Below are 5792 nucleotides of genomic sequence, written 5' to 3' on the forward strand. Positions count from 1 at the left end.
CCGCAGCGCCCATTCAGGCAATGCCCGACGCCCGACCCGCTATGGCCCTGGGCCACTGCCAAACGGGGCCCGCGCCCCCCCACAGAACGTTTACAAAAAAAAGGAAAATGAAATGAAAAAATAATAATAATAAAAATAAAAATAATAAACTAGTTAATAAAAATTAATAGATAAATAAATAAATAATAAAAATAAAATTAATAGTAAACAAATAATAAAAATAAATTTAGTTAGTTAATTAATCCTGTTTAAATTAATCTAATTAGATAATTAATTTAACTAAACAGTAGTTAATTAGGTAACAGCCCCTCACAGGTGGGACCCACCTGTCAGGTTGACCAGGTCAACGGTCAACGTTGACTGCTGACGTCAGCATGACATCATGCTGACGTCATAAATCCATTTATTCCAGAAATTAATAAAATCTTTAGAAAATCATATCTTTTAATCCGTAACTCGGATTAAAATATTTTCAACATGAAAGTTGCTCAGAACGACGAGACGAATCCGGATACGCAGTCCGTTCGTCCATCACACCTCCCTAACCTATCGAACTCGCAACTTTCCCCCTCCGGTCCATCTGTCCGAAAACGCAAAACATCGGAATACTTTCCCGGATGTTCCCCCCCTTCGCCGGTACCACCTACTGTCGCGTTAGGACACACCTCGCACTACTCATTGTCATGTCACGCATCGTCATGTTTATGTTTACATTGTATTTACTGTTTCTTCCCCCTCTTCTCTCCGGTAGACTACGAGACCGACACTGCTGCTGCCCAGTTCGACTACGGAGTTGATGACCCCTCCTACTTGCCAGAGCAACCAGGCAAGCCCCCCCCTTGATCACCAGATATCGCCTATTCTTCTCTATACCGCTTGCATTAGAGTAGTGTAGCATGTTACTGCTTTCCTATATCCTATCCTGATGCATAGCCTATCCTTGCTACTACTGTTGTTACCTTTACCTGCAATCCTACATGCTTAGTATAGGATGCTAGTTTTCCATAAGTGGCCCTACATTCTTGTCCGTCTGCTGTGCTATACTATCGGGCCGTGATCACCTGGGCGGTGATCACGGGTATATACTTATATACTATATACATGACACATGTGATGACTAAAGTCAGGTCGGCTCGTAGGAGTACCCGCAAGTGGATCTTTGTGGCGGAGCGACAGGGCAGGTTGAGACCGCCTAGGTGAGAGGTGGGCCTGGACCTGGTCGGCGTTCGTGGATACTTAACACGCTTAACGAGATCTTGATATTTGATCTGAGTCTGGCCATTTGGTCTATACGCACTAACCATCTAAGCAGGAGTAGTTATGGGTATCCCGGCGTCGTGGTATCAGCCGAAGCCTTCGTGACGTCAGCGACTGAGTGGCGCGCGCCGTGTTGGACCGCTTTGACGTAACCGCCGTGATCGTGTGGGTTGCTAGGTCTGCTCGCGGCCGCGTTCGCAACGTGCAGGTGTGCATAGGGCGATGGGCCCAGACCCCTGCGCGCTTAGGATTAGACCGGCGTGCTGACCTCTCTGTTGTGCTTAGGTGGGGCTGCGACGCGTTGATCTTACGAGGCCGGGCATGACCCAGAAAAGTGTGTATGGCCAAATGGGATCGAGCGTGTTGGGTTATGTGGTGCACCCCTGCAGGGAAGTTTATCTATTCGAATAGCCGTGTCCCTCGGTAAAAGGACGACCCGGAGTTGTACCTTGACCTTATGACAACTAGAACTGGATACTGAATAAAATACACCCTTCCAAGTGCCAGATACAACCCGGTGATCGCTCTCTAACAGGGCGACGAGGAGGGGATCGCCGGGTAGGATTATGCTATGCGATGCTACTTGGAGGACTTCAATCTACTCTCTTCTACATGCTGCAAGATGGAGATGACCAGAAGCGTAGTCTTCGACAGGACTAGCTATCCCCCTTTTATTCTGGCATTCTGCAGTTCAGTCCACTGATATGCCCCTTTACACATATACCCATGCATATGTAGTGTAGCTCCTTGCTTGCGAGTACTTTGGATGAGTACTCACGGTTGCTTCTCTCCCTCTTTTCCCCCTTTCCTTTCTATCTGGTTGTCGCAACCAGATGTTGGAGTCCAGGAGCCAGACGCCACCGTCGACGACGACACCTACGACACTGGAGGTGCCTACTACTACGTGCAGCCCGCTGACGACGACCAGGAGTAGTTAGGAGGATCCCAGGCAGGAGGCCTGCGCCTCGTTCGATCTGTATCCCAGTTTGTGCTAGCTTTCTTAAGGCAAACTTGTTTAACTTATGTCTGTACTCAGATTTTGTTGCTTCCGCTGACTCGTCTATGATCGAGCACTTGTATTCGAGCCCTCGAGGCCCCTGGCTTGTATTATGATGCTTGTATGACTTATTTATGTTGTAGAGTTGTGTTGTGATATCTTCCCGTGAGTCCCTGATCTTGATCGTACACATTTGCGTGCATGATTAGTGTACGGTCAAATCGGGGGCGTCACAAGTTGGTATCAGAGCCGACTGCCTGTAGGAATCCCCTTTCCACACTCCTTGACCGAAGTCGAGTCTAGACATTACAAAACTTTTACTAACATGGCTGTGTGTCTTACGGGCCCACGTCGCCATAGGGTGGTACTAGGATCTTTTACTCCTCGACCTTCACTCTGGGACTCTGAACTCTCTTCTACTCGGGTTAAACGAATTTACTAACTCTAACACTAGGATCCCGTGACCGCATTCACCCCAAAGTTGGATAAGCCATAGTTGTTTCTTAGAATAGTATTTTGAACAATTCACACACTGTCATTTGACTCCTTTGAAACGTCTTTGCTTTCAGATGGAACCCACGAGGCAGGTCGTGCGCCACACGACGGCCATTGGTGCCTCGGGATCACCGGCTGTGCTAGCTGAGATGATGACCTATCTGGGTTATCGCTGGCACCCTGAGTACACCGTCTACGAGGAGTACCAGGACTTTAACCAGGAGCAGTACCGTGCCATCGTCCACCTCTACTCGCGGGAGTATGACTCCACTACTGTGCTGCACACCGCACGTGGTGTTGGTGTGACCATCGATATGGCTGTCCACGATGCTGCCTATGCTGCTCTGACACGTCTTCGTGGAGAGTATCGGGAGTTGGACACCTCCCCTTTCAGGCACATTGCTATCGCATCTGATGTTGGTGCGGAGGGATACTATACTGCTGCCTACTCCACTGTCACCCGAGAGCCCTTCTACCATCAGAACCTGGTTCTGCATGCTGATGGGCTGGATCGAGCTAACCGAGATCTTCGCCACGAGATGTACACCACCCGTCAGCACCTTTACCGTGCTCTGACGCTGCTGCACCCCTTTGTCCGATCTGGACAGCTACCGCGTACTGCGATCTACCCAGCCAGGACCGTGATGCCCCACGGTGTCGGTTGGCCAGAGGTGGGAGGCTACTCTCCCGCACTTGGTCCTCTTCTGCCACCTGAGCGTCGGGCTCTACACCTGAGTATCCGCGGCCCCCAGTCTGCTGACGTGGAGGGCTATCCGTTGCCTCACTACCAGCTGTCGGGCTACGATTACCTCCACAGTACCTCTTGGGACTGATGTAGGCTTGTTTGTAGTGTTAGATGCATTCGCCGCGAGCCTGTGTGCCGCCTATGTTGTTTTAGTCTATGTACTGAACTCTATGCATGACCCCTTTTGTAAGTTATGCCGACTACTATGTAGTAGCTATCGTGCTCCTTTCATTATGCATGTTTCATCATGAATGATTCTTGTCTTTGCAAATTTTCTCAATGCTGAACTACCCCTGTTATATATTAGCAGGATGGTTAGACCAGGTGGTCGTGGTCGTGGTGGCGATGCCCCACCACCACCTGAGTACATGGCTGGTATGATCCAACAGTTTGAACTGAACCGCCAATTCATGGAAAATATGATGGCTCAGTTTCCTCGCCCCAATATGGACCAGCAACCAACCCCAGTAACTCTGCAGGAATTCATGCGCCTCAATCCAACTATGTACCGCAGCTCAACTCAGCCTCTGGATGCTGATGACTGGCTTCGTGACATCACCTATGAGATGGAGTCTGCCAATGTAGCCCCTGCCAGCTATGTCAACTTTGCTTCCTTCTTTCTGAAGGGACCCGCAGCTCAATGGTGGGACAGCCACAGGCGTACTCTGCTAGCTGGAATAATCATCACCTGGCCAGACTTCCAAGCTGCTTTCCGTGCCCGCTTCATTCCTCAAGGAGTCATGGACTGGAAGAAGCGTGAGTTCCGCAACCTCACCCAAGGCAACAAAACTGTTGAAGCTTATCAGCGGGAGTTTCTGGACTTGTCTCGCTATGCTGAGGAGGACATTGCAACTGATGCACGCAGACATGAGAAGTTCCGTGATGGCCTCCAGGCTGACATCAAGCTCGCACTTCTAGTGCATGACTTCGCCGATTTCGCCACCTTGGTGAATAAGGCCATCAATGTCGAGACTGGTCTGCAGGAATACCAGAGCTCTCAGAGGCGCAACCATGACACGGGCTCATCTTCGGGCCCGCCCTCGCAGAAGCGAAAGATATGGATCCCGAACAGCATGTACCGTCCAAATGCACCTGCTCCAAGGAAATCTTATGCTGCACCGCGTCTGCCTCCTCCACCATCTAGGCAGTCAAAGCTACCAGCTCCCCCACCTGGGGCTCCGGTTCCCACTCCCGATAATGGTCTGTGCTTCAAGTGTGGTCAGCCGGGTCACTTTGCCAGGAACTGCTATCAGAATCAGAACCAGAATCAACTGGCCCTTCCAGCAGCTGGGCGTGGTAACAACCAGCCCCGCAACAACAATGCTAAGTCTTATGGTCGTGCTCATGCCAACCACGTTGATCTCAACGAAGCTCAAGACCAGCCTGCTACTGTGATGGGTACACTCCTCGTAAATTCAGTACCAGCATCCGTTTTATTTGATACAGGAGCATCCCATTCATTCATATCAGCAGAATTTGCATTCCTGCATGGCATTAAATACGAAGAGATGAACACTCCGCTAGTGGTACACACCCCTGCGGGCCAATGTCAAACCTCTATGGTTAGTCACGACGTTCCTGTTGAAATTGAAGGACTGGAATTTCTTGTCTCTCCCATCGTACTGAAGTCCTGTAGCATTGATCTCATTCTGGGAATGAATTGGTTAAAAGTGCATACTGCTTCAATCGTTTACACCACTAAGACCGTCCATCTGCTACACCCTTCAGATGAGATAGTTACTTACCAAGCCCATCTGGTGCAAAATGCCGAGGCCAGGCTCTATGCATTGAATGCATTGAACGCTGCACCACTCGAGGGCATTGAAAACATTCCCGTCCTGCGTGAATTCCTCGACGTCATCCCTGAAGAACTTCCAGGGATTCCCCCTGCTAGAGCTGTCGAATTCATCATCGACTTGAAACCAGGCACCACTCCTATAGCCAAGCGACCCTACAAAATGCCGCCGCATGAACTCCTTGAGCTTAAGGAGGAAATCGACAAATCTCTTTGCAAAGGATTCATTCGCCCAAGTTGCTCTCCTTGGGGAGCACCTTCTCTCTTTGTCAAGAAGAAGGATGGGACAAACCGATTAGTTCAAGACTACCGTCCTATAAACCAAGCTACCATTCAGAACAAGTATCCTCTTCCTCGGATCAATGATTTGTATGATCAACTGGCTGGTTCGTCAGTGTTCTCTAAGCTCGACTTGAGGTTGGGTTACCACCAGATCCGTGTTCGCGAAGAGGATATCCCAAAGACCGCCTTCGTGACTCGCTATGGTTCATACGAGTACACCG

The sequence above is a fragment of the Triticum aestivum genome, chromosome 6D (assembly GCF_018294505.1).
Source record: "Triticum aestivum cultivar Chinese Spring chromosome 6D, IWGSC CS RefSeq v2.1, whole genome shotgun sequence".
NCBI lineage: Eukaryota > Viridiplantae > Streptophyta > Magnoliopsida > Poales > Poaceae > Triticum > Triticum aestivum.